Source organism: Phocoena phocoena, chromosome 8 (assembly GCF_963924675.1).
Source record: "Phocoena phocoena chromosome 8, mPhoPho1.1, whole genome shotgun sequence".
Lineage (NCBI taxonomy): Eukaryota > Metazoa > Chordata > Mammalia > Artiodactyla > Phocoenidae > Phocoena > Phocoena phocoena.
In genome coordinates, this window is record NC_089226.1 from 39,711,744 (window position 1) to 39,729,555 (window position 17,812).

Below are 17,812 nucleotides of genomic sequence, written 5' to 3' on the forward strand. Positions count from 1 at the left end.
GTCACAGTCAAAAAAGATTCTCAAGGAAAGCAGCAATATGTAGAGGATATGTTCCTAGCCATCATTCATTCATCCATCCGTTCATTCATCAAGCCAGCCAGCCAGCCGGCCAGCCCCCAAATATGCGTCAAGTACTTGCCAGGCTACTTGTGAAAGGGATGCAAAGGTGAATAAAACAAGATGCCTGCCCCCAAGAAGCTCACACATTGTCTAGGATACAGACGATGACAACACAGTGCGGCAACTCTGTGACACAGGGATCTGCAAGTTCCGTGGCAGCACTGAGGATGGACCACTCATTCAGATCAGGGCGGGGGTGGGTAGGTGGCAGCAGCAGGAAGAGATCCCAGAATAGATGACTTAAGCTGGAACTTCAAAGATGGGCAGGAGCTGGCCAAGTAGAAGGCACATAGCAATGACAGCCTCCGCAAAGGCGCACAGGTGTGTGAGAGCATGATGTGTTCAAGGATCCAGGGGGAGGTCGATACAGTGATGAGAAAGGGGTTTGATTTTAGTGAGGAGCAGCAGGAGATGAGTCTAGAGAGGCAGGCAGGGGTCAGATCAGGAAAGGAAGGCTGCATGTTGAGCTGGGGAAGTTCAACTTTATTCCCTGGGCTGGGCTGTGAGGAGACGCTGGCTTAAGGACCTCTAACAGTGACTAGGGTGGCAATGCGACAGGGCACAGGAGTGAACAGCTATTGGTTTTTGTTTGGGCTGCATCCAAGTGTCCTGTCTTAGAGTATCAAGCTTCCCTTCGGGGAATCTCCCATTGTGTGCAGTTGTCTTGGTTGGAAGATGTACCCTGATGCAGTGCAGAAGTTCGGTAAATGTTTATGGCTGTATAAGTTACCCCATTTTAGAGATGGGACACAGTAGAGAGGGTAGCCTGGTGATCTCCATGTCTATCTTACTCTTTTTTTTGTATTCCCAGTGCTTGACACATAGTAGGTGCTCAATAGTTATTGAGTGAATGAATAAACAACAACAAATGGGAGGCATACCCTCTCTAAAAACATCATGTGAATGCGTTAACTTCAGTGGCCTTTGCTCTCCCATCCATAGAATGACTCCTACTGCCCAAGTGGATCTCCATTAGATCTGGGGGATGGGTGATGGGGCAGACTCTTAGACCTGAAAGAGGACCACTGCTCTGTGTCAGGGTTGTGACTCTTACACTTGGATGCCCCACGCCAGGACAGTAAACAACATCCCCATCAATTAATGCTGAGTTGCATTAATCAGATGCTAGGACACAGAACCAGAAGGAAGGTGAACTGACCTAGACTGTTTATACCAGTTGCATTGTCTTCAACTTTAATCTTTGCAGGGCTGTGGAGAGGAGAGAAGAGGGGAGGAGGGGGGAGATGGGCAAGAAAATAGTGCCTGACACATGTTAGGTGTTCAAAGATATGTGATGAACTTCCCACCTAGCTAGGGTAAGGGCTCAGTCAATGACAGCTTACATTACTCAGTGCTGCTTATCCCAACCCTACAAGTAGGCATTCTTACTCTCATGTTAGAGCTGAGGAAACGATCGATTTTCTTAAGGCCACATAGCTTATAAGAAGGAAATTCCACATCTGAACACAGGTCTGTCTGACACCAAAGTCCATGCCCTCTCCTCTCCACCCGGCTGCTTCTGTGAAAAGGCAAACAGCACTGGGCACGTACAGAGTACAGCTGGGTCGACACAATGGGTGCAGGAGTTGAAGAGGATCGCGTGTATCAGGGACAGCAAAAGCAGCCATACCCCCTCTGGTGTTGGCAAAATGATGAATTCCAGCATGAGACAGCCAGGTTCCTTCCTCCAAAGGCCATGTTTCACTGAGGTCCATGCTTGCAGCAAGTCTCTTGTATGTGCTGCTCTCTGATCAAAGGGAATCTCCTGAAATAAATAATGAGCATGAAAAAATGAAGATAAATGACTACTGATGCTGTCCTGGAAAGGGGACACTTTCTTGAAGGAAAGTGGTCAGTTTCTAGTTTATTATGTTTCTTTAGCATGCAAAGACTGTTGTCAATATTCAGGCATTCCAAGACATGGAAACAACCAAAATGTCCATTGACGGGTGAATGGATAAAGAAGATGTGGTACACGTATATACAATGGAAGACTACTCAGCCATAAAAAAAGAATGAAATAATGCCATTTGTAGCAACATGGATGCAATTAGAGATTATCATACTAAGTGAAGTAAGTCAGAAAGAGAAAGACAAATACCATATGATATCACATATATGTGGAATCTAAAAAATGACACAAATGAACGTACCTACAAAGCAGAAACAGACTCACAGACATAGAGAACAGAGTTGTGGTTGCCTGGGGTGTGGGGATGGACTGGGAGTTTGGGGTTAGTCGATGCAAACGATTACATATAGAATATAAAACAGATAAACAACAAGGTCCTACAGTATAGCACAGGGAACTATATTCAATCTCCTGGGATAAACCATAATGGAAAAGAATATTTTAAAATGTATATATATGTATAACTGATTCACTTTGCTGTATAGCAGAAATTAACACAACATTGTAAGTCAACTATACTTCAATAAAAAATAAAGATTCGGGCATGGCCTGAGTGTGAGATCTTCCGACAAGGCTGGCTATTCAGGTCTACACACCATGGCTCCCTTCTTCATTCAGTTAACAAATGTTTATGGAGCAACTATTGCAGGCCAGGCTTTGAGCAAGGAACTTACTGTGTATAGTTCTGCATGCTTTATAGAATCCTAGAATTTCAGGGCAGGGTATCAATTTCATAAAAATATAAATAGCTATATACTTCTATATAGGCCTAAAAAACAGACTGGAAAAATTGAACTAAAATTTTGAGGTAGTTCCCATTGTATTGGAAATATGAATTATTTTTATTTTCCTTGCAACTTTCTGCATTTTCCATAATAAATATGCATTACTTTTATAGTCTGAAAAAAGTATATAATACATTTTAAGGAAAATCCCAGGGCTGAGAAGGACCGTGAAGACCAATTTTCCACTTCCTCTTGAAAACCATGATAGAAAGTCCATTTCAGGAGGGTTCTTGTTTTTCCATAAAAAGGACTCCTCACTGGCTGCCTCCAAGAAGTCCAGCCTGGGAATCTCTACCTGTAAACTGTATCTGGGAAGATTACAACTCATGGCCAAACGTCTGCCTACATTACAAAGAGACTTCATAACACTTCATAATGCATAACAGGTCCTCCAAAGGATGTGGCTGAATAACTGAACATGATTGATTGACCTAATCTGTGAATGCAGCCAGAGGGACATCCAGCAGGGGAGAAATCCTATCAGCCTAATTATGATGGGCACCAGTTATCAATGGTTGTAATCAGAGCAGCTGGCTTGATTTCGTCTCAAGAATGCTGTTTGCTCTGCATGTTCCTGCACTGCCCGTCCAACTGTAGACAAGGCAGTGTACTGCACTTTATTGGGTCCCGGCTCACTAGGGATTTGTGTTCAAGGCAATCACCCAAAAATTTTAGAGGGGAATTCTAGACCAGAATGGGTATAGCACAATGCCATAGGGAAAACACTGGACTTAACAATAAATCCAGATTTCAGCCCTGACTCTTGCACTAACGGGGTGACTTTGGGCAAACACATTTATGCTCTCAGGGCTTAATTTCCTCAACTTCAAATGAAGGAATTAGGACTAGATGATGTCAAAGATCTGTACAGTCTTCCAGGACTTACAACCTATAATAATGTTTCTACATACAAAGATGACATATCCAACCACGTTAGTGGGCCAAGAAAGCTGTGTTATTTGTCCATTAGCAAATTGAGACATCAGCCTCAGCATGGGAGAGGTGGCTGATTGAGGCTAGAGGTAGTCTGCAGTTGGAATAAGACATGTTCTCTGTGTAGAACTGAAAACATGTCTGGAATAGAAATCCAAACCTGGGTCATGATCTTACTGGTATCATCATTTAATCAAATGAGCTAAATAGTCAACATCTTATATCTTTACCAATTATGAAATAATATCAACAATAGTACTACATCCTTAAAAAGCAACATTTATTTACCATACACTGGTCACTCAAAACCACTTTATTAATCCTTGCAGTACCCTTGAGAAGTGAGTTGGAGATTCTAGTAACTTTGTTTGACAAAAATAGAGCTTTACTGCTACAGTAATCAAGACATATGGTACTGGCACAAAAACAGAAATATAGATCAATGGAACAGGATAGAAAGCCCAGAGATAAACCCATGCACCTATGGTCACCTGATCTATGACAAAGGAGGCAAGGATATACAATGGAGTAAAAGACAGTCTCTTCAATAAGTGGTGCTGGGAAAACTGGACAGCTACATGTAAAACAGTGAAATTAGAACACTCCCTAACACCATACACAAAAATAAACTCAAAATGTATTAGAGACCTAAATGTAAGACCGGACACTATAAAACTCTTAGAGGAAAACATAGGAAGAACACTCTTTGACATAAATCACAGCAAAATCTTTTTTGATCCATCTCCTAGAGTAATGGAAATAAAAACAAAAATAAACAAATGGGACCTAATGAAACTTCAAAGTTTTTGCAAACAAAGGAAACCATAAACAAGACAAAAGACAACCCTCAGAATGGGAGAAATTATTTGCAAATGAATCAATGGACAAAGGATTAATCTCCAAAATATATAAATAGTTCATGCAGCGCAATATTAAAAAAACAAACAACCCAATCCAAAAAATGGGCAGAAGACCTAAATAGACATTTCTCCGAAGAAGACATACAGATGGCCAAGAGGCACATGAAAAGCTGCTCCACATCACTAATCATTAGAGAAATGCAAATCAAAACTACAATGAGGTATCACCTCACACCAGTCAGAATGGCCATCATCAGAAAATCTACAAACCACAAATGCTGGAGAGGGTATGGAGAAAAGGGAACCCTCTTGCACTGTTGGTGGGAATATAATTCAGCCACTATGGAGAACAGTATGGAGGTTCCTTAAAAAACTAAAAATAGAATTATCATATGACCCAGCAATCTCACTACTGGGCACATACCCAGAGAAAATCATAGTTCAGAAAGACACATGCACCCCAGTGTTCATTGCAGCACTGTTTACAATAGCCAGGTCATGGAAGCAACCTAAATGCCCATTGACAGACGAATGGATAAAGAAGATGTGGTACATATATACAATGGAGTATTACTCAGCCATAAAAAGCAATGAAATTGGGTCTTTTGTAGAGACGTGGATGGACCTAGAGACTGTCATACAAGAGTGAAGTAAGTCAGAAAGAGAAAAACAAATATCGTATATTAACGCATGTATTTGGAATCTAGAAAAATGGTACAGATGAACCAGTTTGCAAGGCAGAAATAGAGACACAGATGTAGAGAACAAGCATATGGACACCAAGGGGGGAAAGGGGGTGGGGTGGGATGAAGTGTGAGATTGGGGTTGACATATATATGGTAATGTGTATAAAACAGATAACTAATAAGAATCTGCTGTATAAAAAGTAAGTAAATTAAATTAAATTTTTTAATAGAGCTTTACTTAATCATTGGAGAAGAGAGTGGTTTTCAAAGTAGATTCTCCATCCCACTTGGCCCAGTGGACTTGACACTCACTGGCCCCCAGGAAACAGATTCTCAACGCGATATCTTCTAGATGTGTGAAGTTAGGCTCTCACACCCATACACTTTATTTTATTAATCTGAACTACATAGATTCATGTTGAGTGTTTTATTGACTTCAACTCAAAAACCCTGCTGGTTTCTCTGATGCTTGAATTTCACACCTCGGCTTGGGAAAGTCAAGCACAAAATGTGAAATGAATTGCATCAAACACAAGTATTTCAAGGAAGACTGATCAATCACATCTGTTACTGAAACTCTAACACCATCACATCAGTCACAAGAAGCCCCAGAGTGGTTCATGAAACTCTGGAGGCTAGAAAATATTTTCCAGACTTCTGGCCATATAAAACAACTTATTCAGAGTTTTCTATAAAATTTTAACCTCTATCCAAGTCAAAATTCTATCAAAGACTAAGTCCATGAAAAAGAAAATAAAAGGCAAAAAAAAATTATGCAGCCATAGGAATAAGAAGTGAGGAAATAGTTTTGTCTAAAATAGCACATGGCAGCTCAAACAATAATATATACAGTAAGGTGGGGTTGATGGAATGAGTGGGAAAGTCTACTGAAAACTTAACAGCTGTAACTCTGACTTTGAGAAGCATTTTTTCAAAGAGATATCTATAGTCCATGTTTATTGATGTATTATTCACGATAGCCAAGATATGGAAACAACCTAAGTGTCTTGTCACTGGATGAATAGATAAAGATGTGGAATATATATATACAATGGAATATTACTCAGCCATGAGAAAGAAAGATATCCTGCCATTTACAACAACATGGATGAACCTGGAGGGCATTATGCTAAGTGAAATAAGCCAGAAGGGGAAAGACAAATACTGCATAGTATCATGTACATGTGAAATCTAAAAAGAAAAGAAAAGTGGAACTAATAGAAATAAAGAGTAGAAAAGTGGTTGCCAAGGGGAAAGGTTAGTATAAGGGTAGAAACGTTCAACTCTAAGATGAACAAGTTCTGAAGATCTAATGTATAACACAGTGACCAGAGTTGATAACACTGTGCTGTATAATAGAAACTTTTTAAAAGAGTGTAATTTAAATGTTCTCACCAAAAGAAAAAAAGATAAATATGTGAGATGATGGATGTATTAACTAGATGGGAGAATCATTTCACAATGTATATCAAATCATCATGATGTACACTTTAAATATCTGACAATGTTATTTGTCAATTACACCTCAATAAAACTGAAAAAAAAATAAATAGCAAAAAAAAAAAAAAAAAGATGGAGTGGGGAGAGAGAGAAAGAGAAGAACTAAGCCACCTGCAGAGTGGGACACTGGGATCTATGGAATACTGGCATAATATGAACACATAATTGATATTTAACAAGTACTGGTTGATTGAATGAATGAATAAATGATAATGGCCAGTGTGGGTAAGGACCCTAGTCAGCTATTACATCCCATTAAGCTCCCAAAGGAGATCTGTCTACCCTAAGAGAGAGTATGAGGCCAGATGGACCTTTGGACTTAAGGAGTTTAGCCTTTGGTCTCCCCGACCACCAGAACTCTTTTTGGATCCACCTCCAGAGCTGCCTAAGCCAGAAACTGTTTATCTTTTTTTTTTTTTTTTTTTTCTGGGCATGCCACGCAGCTTGTGGGATCTTAGTTCCCCAGCCAGGTCTTGAATTCGGGCCCCAGCAGTGAAATCACCTGCAGAGTTCCAGCCACTGGACCGCCAGGGAATTCCCCTGTCATCCTTGATTAACTGATTACATCTCACATCAAATCAATCACCAAGCTTTGTCCAGTTTAACTTTCAAATGTCTCAAGGATGCAACTCCCCTCTGCTTTCATTGTCTCATCCTTAGCTCAGCCACCATCCCTTCTCACTGAGACATGGCAATGACTTCAGTGGGTCCTGGTCTTTCTTACCTCCAACCCTTTCTCCACACTTTGTTGTAATATTTTTAAAACACAAATTTGATCATGTCACTCCTTGATCAAAATACTCCAATGGTTCATTATTCCCAGGAGAAATTCTGGACCACTTAACATGGCATAGAAGGCCCAACTATTGCAAAGTATTTGCAGTCCCTGAATTAGCTCCCCCCTTGGTCTTTTGGATATTCAGCCATTCCCAGAGCTGGAACAAGAGTGTTCTTCCTGCCTCATCTTGCAAAATACAACTTATCCTTCACATCTCAGATTTGGTTACGTGTCCCCCTAGACTGCCCTGTTCTTGCTTCATTATAACATGTATCACCCTGCACTGGAATTATCTGTTAATATGCCTGTAGAGTTTAGTTCGTAGTATACGTACGTAAGAGCAGAGATTCTATTTATTCGTATCCCTAGCATTGGTATAGGGGCTTCGCAAGGTAAGCAAGCACCCAATATGTGTTTGTCGAATGAATGAGTATAGTACTGAATGGTGTTGTTTGGCACAAGCATCCCTCAGTTTAACATGTCCCTTTGGAAAGTATTCTCTTTGCAACCTCACTCCCCTCCTCTGCTCCTTTGGCAATTTCTCCACCTAAAACCCACACCCTATCTGCCTCTGTTTCCTGGCCTTATTCTGACCTTCTCATCTGGTCTAACTGGCTGAGATTATCCCATTTATGCTCCCACTTCAGTGTGCATACCTACTCCTCTGCCCAGCATGCCCCTGAAGCCCCTGCCCATCATATACCTGCCTCCCTCCCCAAGACTGGGATGCAACTACACTTCTGATTATCCACAGCTGCTCACCTAATGCAACTAGGTCATACCTAGACCTCTAAACAATAACCTCCAGGGTCATTTCTGGGGGCGCTTAATCTGGAAATACAATTCAGAAAAAACCTATCCATACTTTGATTCTGCCTTAACTGCCATAATACAGCTCCATTAGTAGAGAAGAGATTAATTAACTAGAAGTGCCATGCTTAGGGAATCGGATGGCATATTCCATCATTCAGGCATTCAAGCAGCCATGGGTTCTAAAGAATATGAACACCTTCATAGCAAGCAGGTCCACTTGCTGATATCTTATAGTATAAATCAAGATATACATAAAAGTATGTATAGATATAAAACGAATTCATTCATTCATTTGATAAATATTTACTTGGTGTCTCCTATGTACAAGTCACTGTGCTAAGTGCTTGGGATAGAAAAGGATAAATACAGCCCTTCCTTCAAAGAGTTTTCAATCTTGTAGGGGAGACAAATATCTGGACATATTACAGAACAATGTACTAAGTGCAAGCTTAGAGGCATGCACAAAGTAAACCAAAGATCTGTAAATAATAGAATCTGGAAATTAGATGGGATCTTAGGACCTTTAGTCTAACGTTTGCCTTATGCATGACTCTCCAGTATATGTCTATGCAGCCTTTACTTCAATACCCAGTGAGAAGGACCTTACTTTCTCCCCAGGCAGCCCACTGTATTTGTGAACTCTTCAGTCAAGCAATTCATTTAAAAATTTTTGACAAAATATTGATATTCACCAACAACCCTCAGTGCTGCTGAGCCATTCTAGAGCTTCCTGCCCCTTGTTCTGTTCTTCAAAGGCTGCTTGAAGGTGAGATACTCTTCCAGGAATATCAAGATTTTATCCCAGTTCTAATACTCTCCAAGCAGATCTGGACCTTATTCTTCAGTGAGTCAGGAATCAGAAGGAACATTCCATCTTGGTTATGAGTAGGGGGTATAAATCTATCTGGTCACAGAAACAAACCAAATGACTAAATTGAAGCACAAGAAGGAAGAGGTCACAAGATGGGATCTTCCTTCTCAACTAGGAATTTCTAGCTAAGATCTCTATTATCTAGGATCTAGATGTCTTAGTCAGGATGGGGTGCTATGACAAAGTACCACAGACTGGGTGGCTTATAAACAACAGAAATGTATTTCTCACAGTTCTTGAGGCTGGAAGTCTGGGATTAAGGTACCAACATGGTCAGGTTCTGGAGGGACTCTCTTCCATTTCACACTACTGACTTATTGTATCCTCACATGGCAGAAGGAGAGCTAGAGAGCTCTCTGTGGGGGTCCCTCTTAAAAGGGCACTAATCCCATGCATGAGAGCTCCACCCTTATGATCTAAGTTCTTGCCAAAGGCTCCATTTCCTAAGACAATCACATTGGGGGTTAGGACTTCAACATACGGATTTTGAGGGAACACAAACTTTCAGTCCTTTGCACTAGGTCTAGCCTGGTATCAGCTACCAGAAAAAAGCAATCATCGGAAACCTTGTGAACCACAGTATGATAGAGAGCACTCTCCTCTTGGGCTGCCCCAAGGGTTTGGCTCCGATGAGTTTCAACTTCTAAACTTAGAAGGATATTTTCCTTTCAGCTCCAAATAAACCACATATATTAGAGTATACATCTGGGCTCTTAATATTCAAATGATAAAATTCAACGGCACTTAAAATACAAGACTTTTAAGCTTGTATGAAGAAAAGAGAGAGTAGAACACTGTAAATATCCACTGCGAAAGATTACATCTCTTTATGTGGATAAAAAGACATGAAATGCTAGAGACACAGAGTCTTCCTCTCTCTGAAATGGCTGTTTAGAGAGTTAACATGATTCCCCTGGGCTTTGTATTTGTTTCCACATATTCGTATCAACTTTGCAGAATTGGAAAGTTTGAGTAACTTAAAAACCAGTCTTTCAGATTGGCTTATCCAACTGGGCAGAGTATTTGTGAAGTTCCTGTGGAATTTATTGATGTTAATATTTTAAGTACTCCAATAAATAATCTATGCTACTACTCTCTAAGGAGCTGTGGCAACAAGCATATTTTTAGGAAACTTAATGAAGTTATAAGATGATGAGATCCTTTGCAGAACTCTCAGTGACTCAGGCTTTTCATCTCTAAAGTCAGTCCATTGAGACCAAGCTCAGAAGTTCCCTCCACCATGAAACTTTCCCAAGCAGAGTTATTTCCTTCTCCCTTGGCACTTCTCAGAACTTTTTATAGTCCATTAAGACCACACTTTTCCACTGGATGATAATACTCTCTTTACAAGACGATTGTCATCCTCTTTAGAAGGCAGTCTTCTTAGGACAAAATCATATCTTATCCACCCTTTCGTGCCCACCGTTAGCACAATGGCTGGCCAGACTTGGGCTCAGGCAATGCTTGCTAAATGAATGAAACTGACACACCTACAGCTGAGAAACTCAAATGAGTCTGTGCCTGCAAACTCTTCACATAACTCAAGTTAAATCAGCAAAAGCATAACACATGATTTGCCACCATATGCTGCCATCCAAGCAGCGTAATGCCCAAGGACACCCTGATGAGCAAAGAAAAAGAATAAATATTTTCAGAAAACTGGGTTCTTGCCTGGCTTGGGATTGCTACTCAAATTGTAACCCCAGATGAATCACTTCATCTTGTTGGAGCTCAGTTTTTCCAGTGTATGAAATAGGGCTCATAAAGTCCATTATTCCATCTTTATCAGAGTTTCATGAGAACTGTATGTCAGCTGCAGAATCGTGAAAACAATATGTAAATGCACAGCAAATTTGCTTACAGATGTCACTTGATATGCAGCATTGAATTCCAACTTGGAGTTGCCCAACTTGGGAGGTGACAGAGCATCCAGGAGGCAGTGTTAAATGTAATGGGTAAGAGCAAGGACTTTGGGAACAGATCTAGATTTAAATCGCAGGTCCGCCATTTCCTAGCAAGAACTGTAAGCAAGGGATATAATGTCATTGAACCTAATTTTTCCCATCTGTCATAGGGGATCATACTTTGTGAAGTTGTTGTCAGGGTTAAATAAGAAATATCTATAATGTACCTCGTATAGATCCTGGCCAGTAATAAAACTCAACAAATGGCAATAGTAGTTGTTTCTATTAAAATCATTATTAACTCTTTAGTAGATACACTTCTGGAAGTGACTTAGTCCCATCCACAAACTTCATTCCATGGGGAACCAGGATAGACTGTGACAAAGCATTAGGAAGCAGTCATTTGTCCCCAAATGAAGGCTGCTGAAAAAGGACAGCCTTCCCGGAAAAGGACATTTGTAAAAAGTGGGCAAGAATACAGATGCGAAACATTTGCTGTGTGCCGATCCTGGAAAGGAAGGGGGAAAATGAGGCAGGAAAGAATAACAGAGGCCAAGAGGCACAGCCAAGTTCTGTAAGGACTTGCTGAGGTAGAGTCGTGAACAATGCTGCCTGGGTATGGGATGTTGGAAAACCACAGGAGAGGATTAGGTGGTTCTGTTTGAGAAAAGAAATCAGGCTGCGGTCTACGGGGCAAAGAGAGAGAGAGCCCGAGCAAGATGAACTGCCACAGCTCTGATTATGAACCAAGAATAATATACTGATGTGGGCCCCACAGCAAAGAACTGTCGTTCATACACAGATCTTTACAGCCAGACCTGTGCAGGGGGGGAGATAGCAGAGTCACCATCTAACCCAGCTGTCCATGAGAAAGATAATGTGAGTCACATGTATCATTTTAAAGTTTCTAATAGCCACATTTTTAAAAAAGTAATACAGGTGAAATTAATTTTAATAATATATTTTCTTTAACCCACTATATCCAAAATAGTATTTCAACATGTATTCAATACAAAAAATTACTAATGAGGATGTCAGATTTCTTTTATTCCTACCCAGCCTTCAAAACCCAGTCAACTACAGCACAGTCAATTTGTACCAGCCACACCTCAAGTGCCCAAAAGCCACATGTGGCCCAGAGCTAATCACAAGGGAACATGAATTCCATTCTGCTAGACCTCCTAGGCTGCTGTTAAGACCTTTTAAAAACCCAGATTCATAGAGAAAGCAAAGACCTTTGGAGATGTACAGCATGCAAGGGCCATATATTCATTCCTGACAGTTTTTCTTTAACATCTTTGCTTGAATTTAAACAGTTTCACACCCCATTGAAAACCTCCTCCAATTCAGCACTCACCGATGACCAACTTAGTGCTTGGCCTGGGCAGGTTAATCGTGGTGGATGTTCCGTCCACTTTCCCATTCTAAAGGGAACTGCCTTACCCACACCTTCCCCCTGCAATCCCAAGGCAGTTTTATGCACCCACTTGTTCTCCCCAGGCCCTCTCTGGCCTGGGTGACCAGGGATGAATAGGCGTATGACTCATGAACTGTTAGTTCCATCTCTGTAGTCACCTGCTGTGGAAAAGCTTGTCCAACCAGAGACAGACCACTGTGGACTAGTTGGGCCAATCAGTTCCTCTATCAGTATTATAGAGGCAGAATCAGGCAGTCAGTAGGGAGAAGCATCAGAAGAAGACACACACAAGAAGCAGAAAGCGTTACAATAATGTGGGGTTTCCAGTCAATTCTCAGGTTTCTTCAGGCTCCTCTTTGATCTGTTTTCCAGATCAGGCTTCCAAAGGGCATTTCATTTTCACAAAGCAGTTCTCCAGATGAAAGAATTTTGAAAGCCTCCAAGTAACCCTGATTCTCTGTTGGAACCTTCCAGTATCAAACACAATCTGGGCTCCTGAGGCACAGCTGTTTTGCTATTTCTGGTTTTCTATGAGATTTCTGTATCTTTTATGGTCATGATTATTTTATATGAATCCCTTATGTATGGAGGAAGACTGAATGAATCTATACCTTTCAACAAAAAGGCCTACTACAGAGATGGATGCTTTCACACACATTCAAGCAAAGCTCTTTCCACCACCTCCCTCTGGACTTGTTTGCACTCCATCTCATGCCTACATTTAGCCTGATAGAGATGTGATGGATTACTTTGGGTTGCATTCCCAAATAACTATATTCTGAAAAGACCTCATTGCGGTGGCCTTCTGGGGACACTTTAAAACCTCACATCATCTACAGGAGTGGTTCTCAACCGTGACTGCACATCATAACTACCTGGGGTACTTTCAAAATACCCTGATGCCCACGGCCTCTCCCAGACCTGTGAAATCAGAATCTCTGGGGGCAGGTCCCTGGGCATCCGTATTTCTTAAAAGCTTCCCAAGTAATTCTAATGTGTAGTCACAGTTGAGAAACACTAATATACATGATGTGCCCTTGTACAGGCTTGGACTTCTGGCAGAGAAAATCATGTACTGTTTTTAATTATAAAAGAAATACGTATTTGTTTTTTAAAGAATACATAAAAAGTGGAGAATTCTCCAAAGTGAAAAAAAAGTAAGTCTCACTCATCCATAGAATCCCCAACAGTCTCACTTCCTGGAAGTAACTATTTTAGACTCATGCGTGCCCTTCCAAAAATTGTCTATGCCTATGCAAATATATATGTACATATATGTATATATATGCACATGTATTTATACATACAAATATATGTATATATAGAGAGAGACACACACATGAATAGTATACAAACACACACACACATACTTTTTTTTGCTGTGACTGGCTTTTTTTTCACACTAATATATTTTGGTTATTAGCCTAGAAATGTTTGATTTGAAAAATAATGGCAGGGTTTGAGAGGATATTTACTTTCTCAGATAACACAACAAATTATAAAGCTAAAGTAATTCAAAGAGGGTAATCTTATTCCTGGAATAAACTGTTTTGACTAGAATAAAAAGTTTAAAAAATAATCAATGAAATTGATTTGGTATATGAAACAAAGGACATTTCAAGTCAGTGGGGAAAAGATGGATTACTCAATAAACTGCATTGGGATAATTGGCTACTTTTTAAAAAGTGGACTCTTTCCAAGTGGTGGTCAATTATCCCAGTGCTACTAGATTGAAATGCCACATTGCTATCTTTATTGGATCTATTTCTGGACTCTTCATGCTTTTCCATGATCTCTCTAGTGTTGCACCAGTATTTTAATTATTGTAAATGTCATGACATGCTTTAATATCTAGTATGGCTAGACTTCCTTCCTGACATTACTTTACCCCCAGAAATTGCCTGGCTAGGGACACATCACCCACTCCACATCCACCAAGCAGCCCAGGAGGCTCTTGCAGTAATAAAGCAAGAGCCCAAATAATCCCAGAGGAACAGGAAGCCCATATTAGTATTGCAAGAGCACTGAAAACAAATTGTCATTGCAGCTATAGCTCACAAAAGTTGGCCAGAACCTGTACTTTAAGTCTAAATAGGGGAGGAGCTTCAAGATGGCAGAAGAGCAAGAAGTGGAGATCACCTTGCTCCCCACAAATACATGCGAAATACATCTACACGTGGAACAACTCCTACAGAACACCTACTGAACGCTGGCAGAAGACCTCAGACCTCCCAAAAGGCAAGAAACTCCCCACGTACGTGGATAGGGCAAAAGAAAAAACAGAGACAAAAGAATAGGGACGGGACCTGCACCTGTGGGAGGGAGCTGTGAAGGAGGAAAAGTTTCCACACACTAGGAAGGCCCTTCACGGGCAGAGATCGGGGGTGGCGGAGCGGGAAAGCTTCGGAGCCATGGAGGAGAGCACAGCAACAGGGGTGCGGAGGGCAAAGCGGAGAGATTCCCGCACAGAGGATCGGTGCCAACCAGCACTCACCAGCCCGAGAGGCTTGTCTGCTCACCCGCCGGGGCGGGCAGCACTGGGAGCTGAGGCTCGGGCTTCGGAGGTTGGATCCCAGGGAGAGGACTGGGGTTGGCGGCGTGAACACAGCCTTAAGGGGTTAGTGCACCACGGCTAGCCGGGAGGGAGTCCGGGAAAAAGCCTGGAGCTGCCGAAGAGGCAAGAGACTTTTTCTTCCCTCTTTGTTTCGTGGTGCGCGAGGAGAGGGGATTAAGAGCGCCGCTTAAAGGAGCTCCAGAGACGGGCATGAGACGCTAAAGCTGCTGCTACAGCCACCAAGAAGCCTGTGTGCAAGCACAGGTCACTATCCACACCTCCCCTCCCGGGAGCCTGTGCAGCCCGCCACTGCCAGAGTCCTGTGATCCAGGGACAACTTACCCGGGAGAATGCACGGCGCGCCTCAGGCTGGTGCAATGTCATGCTGGCCTCTGCCGCCGCAGGCTCGCCCTGCATCTGTACCCCTCCCTCCTCCCGGCCTGAGTGAGCCAGAGCCCCCGAATCAGCTGTTCCTTTAACCCTGTCCTGTCTGAGCAAAGAACAGATGCCCTCAGGTGACATACACACAGAGGCGGGGCCTAATCCAAAGCTGAGCCCCGGGAGCTGTGAGAACAAAGAAGAGAAAGGGAAATCTCTCCCAGCAGCCTCAGGAGCAGCGGATTAAGTCTCCACAATCAACCTGATGTACCTGCATGTGTGGAAGACCTGAATACACAACAAATCATCCCAAAATTGAGGCAGTGGACTTTGGGAGCAAAGATATATATATTTTTTCCCCCTTTTTCTCTTTTTATCAGTGTGTATGTGTGTGATTTTGTCTGTATAGCTTTGCTTTTACCATTTGTCCTATGGTTCTGTTTGTCCATTTTTTTTTCTGTTTTTTTGTTTGTTTGTTTTAGTATAGATTTTAACACTTGTTATCATTGGTAGATTTGTTTTCTGGTTTGGTTGCTCTCTTCTTTCTTTCTTTTTATATTACTTTTTAAATTCTTTTTTTTAATAATTATTTTTTATTTTAATAAATTTATTTTATTTATTTATTTTTCTTTCTTTCTTTTTTTCTCCCTTTTATTCTGAGCCATGTGGATGACAGGGTCTTGGTGCTCCGGCCAAGAGTCAGACCTGTGCCTCTGAGGTGGGAGAGCTGAGTTCAGGACATTGGTCCACCAGAGACCTCCCAGCTCCACGTAATATCAAATGGTGTAAATCTCCCAGAGATTTCCATCTCAACGCCAAGACCCAGCTCCACTCAATGACCAGCAAGTTACAGTGCTGGACACCCAATGCCAAACAACTAGCAAGACAGGAACACAACCCTACCCATTAGCAGAGAGGTTGCCTAAAATCGTAATAAGGTCACAGAGACCCCAAAAAACACCACCAGACACAGACCTGCCCACCAGAAAGATAATATCCAGCCTCATCCACCAGAACACAGGCACCAGTACCCTCCACCAGGAAGCCTACACAGCCCAATGAACCAATCTTAGCCACTGGGGGCAGACACATAAAACAATGGGAATTACAAACCTGCAGCCTGCAAAAAGGAGACCCCACACAGTAAGTTAAACAAACTGAAGACAGAGAAACACACAGCAGATGAAGGAACAAGGTAAAAACCCACCCTACCAAACAAATGAAGGGGAAAAAGGCAGTCTACCTGAAAAAGAATTCAGAATAATGATAATAAAGATGATCCAAAACCTTGGAAATAGAATGGAGAAAATAAAAGAAACGTTTAACAAGGACCTAGAAGAACTAAAGAGCAAACAAAACAATGATGAACAACACAATACATGAAATTAAAAATTCTCTAGAAGGAATCAATAAAAGAATAGCTGAGGCAGAAGAATGGATAAGTAACCCGGAAGATAAAATAGTGGAAATAACTACTGCAGAGCAGAATAAAGAAAAAAGAATGAAAAGAAGTGAGGAAAGTCTCAGAGACCTCCGGGAGAACATTAAATGCACCAACATTTGAATTATGGGGATCCTAGAAGAAGAAGAGAAAAAGAAAGGGACTGAGAAAATATTTGAAGAGATTATAGTTGAAAACTTCCCTAATATGGGAAAGGAAAGAGTTAATTAAGTCCAGGAAGTGCAGAGAGTCCCATACAGGATATATCAAAGGAGAAATATGCCAATACACATATTAATCAAACTATCAAAAATTAAGTACAAAGAAAAAATATTAAAAGCAACAAGGGAAAAATAACATACAAGGGAACCCCATAAGGCTAACAGCCGATCTTTCAGCAGAAACTCTGCAAGCCAGAAGGGAGTGGCAGGACATCTTTAAAGTGATGAAAGGGAAAAACGTACAACCAAGATTACTCTACCCAGCAAGGATCTCATTCAGATTTGACTGAGAAATTAAAATCTTTACAGACGAGCAAAAGGTAAGAGAATTCAGCACCACCAAACCAGCTTTACAACAAATGCTAAAGCAACTTCTCTAGGCAGCAAACACAAGAGAAGGAAAAGACCTAAAATAACAAACCCAAAACAATTAAGAAAATGGTAATAAGAACATACATATCAATAATCACCTTAAATGTAAAAGGATTAAATGCTCCCACCAAAAGACACAGATTGGCTGAATGGATACAAAAACAAGACCCATACATATGCTGTCTACAAGAGACCCACTTCAGACCTAGGGACACATACAGACTGAAAGTGAGGGGATGGAAAAAGATATTCCATGCAAATGGAAAT